We start from the raw sequence: 1,851 nt of genomic DNA, 5'->3' as shown, positions 1-1,851 counted from the left end.
GTTGTTAATATATGTGCACACCCCACCCCCAGTTCGTTTATTTACATTAGTCCGATCTCCTCGAAATAGTGAATATTGTTCAATATTAAAACATGATGATGGTATGTGAGGAGATAGCCAAGTCTCTGTTAACGCTATTATGGAGGCTTGACGATAGTCACTATTAAAACGACACAGTGAAAACAGTTCATCAATTTTATTTTTCAGTGATCTTACATTACCTGTCACTACACAGGGTAAAAATGGACGAAAAGGCCGTCTGTTAAATTTTGTTTTTATTCCTCCCTTTCTCCCCCTCTTTCTTACTTTAATAAACGATGTGATATAGGTGGGGGGGGGGGGGGGGGGGGGGGGGGGGGGGGGGGGGGGGGGGGGGGGGGGGGGGGGGGGGGGGGGGGGGGGGGGGGGGGGGGGGGGGGGGGGGGGGGGGGGGCAAGAAAGGATAGCATGGATGAGGACTGAATTCCACCCACCGTGCCAGGGAGAAATAAAGGTGACCGGTCTGTCTTTAATTAACTTAATTCTTCGATGATACAATCTCTAATAATTTTTATTATTAAATTATTATTATTATATTATTATTATTATTATTATTATTATTATTATTATTTATTATTATTATTATTATTATTATTATTATTATTATTATTATTATTATTATTATTATTATTATTATTATTATTATCATCATCATCATCTATAAAACCAACAATTGTAGAAACACTTCATAACTCATGAAACTATTCAATATCTACTTTTCTATGAGCGCCCAAAGAAAACCGCAGAATTGATTAATAGCGCTTTGAATTCTTGGCGCCCTATTTCTGGAATTCCCTTCAACTACCAACATTAATGTTTAAAGTCAGTTGATGCTGTTAAAGGATGGATCACTGTATTGACTCGGCACATCACAGTGCTGAGATACAAGTGATTGTGGATATCTATATCCTGCAATCTATATTGCAAAAAAAAATCCAAAATTTTGCAAGTTAAAAACAACAACATTTTCAAAAAATTTTTTGCAAAACTTTTAGTTATTTTTCCTAAAAACCCATACTTATTTCAGGAAAGGGAAAGGTATTTGTTTGTTTTTAAGGGTTTCCCAAATACTATAAAAACTTTACAGAAACTTTCCAAAATTGAAAAATTATTAGAGATTGTATCATCGAAGAATTAAGTTAATTAAAGACAGACCGGTCACCTTTATTTCTCCCTGGCACGATGGGTGGAATTCAGTCCTCATCCATGCTATCCTTTCTTGCCCCCCCCCCCCCCCCCCCCCCCCCCTATATCACTTGTCCATTCACTATATGGCTTTGTGTCCTTGTACAAGAATTGGACTACTTGGTTTAATCTGGACCCTCCTGGACTGTGTTGAGGTGCAATTTATTGTTGAAAACTATATCATAAAATACTATAAAATCTTTACAGATACTTTGCAAAATTGTAAAATTATTAGAGATTGTATCATCGAAAGATTAAGTTATTTAGAAACAGATTGGTCACCTTTATTTCTCCCTGGCACGGTGGGTGGAATTCAGTCCTCGTCCCAGTTATCCTTTCTTGTCCACTATATCACCTGTCCTTTCACTATGGCTTTGTGTCCTTGTACAAGAATTAAACTACTTGGTTTCATCTGGACCCTCCCTGTAGTCTTTGTCTGTGAGGGAAACAGTGGAATGGGTTTATTTTCTTTGACAGAATACATGTTATTCCTTTGTAAACTATCCTTTCACGATAGATTATTATAGTTTTTAAAGTAATCAAAATTTTAATAGTATCTTTGGCAATGGTCACAAAACATATGCCTCCGTACTGGCATTGTGTCTGTAAAAAAAAGGCACTTTAAAC

The sequence above is a fragment of the Berghia stephanieae genome, chromosome 8 (genome assembly GCF_034508935.2).
Source record: "Berghia stephanieae isolate SIO BIC M18660-M18661 chromosome 8, UCSD_Bste_1.3, whole genome shotgun sequence".
NCBI lineage: Eukaryota > Metazoa > Mollusca > Gastropoda > Nudibranchia > Aeolidiidae > Berghia > Berghia stephanieae.
Note: the sequence above shows the minus strand (reverse complement) of the source record.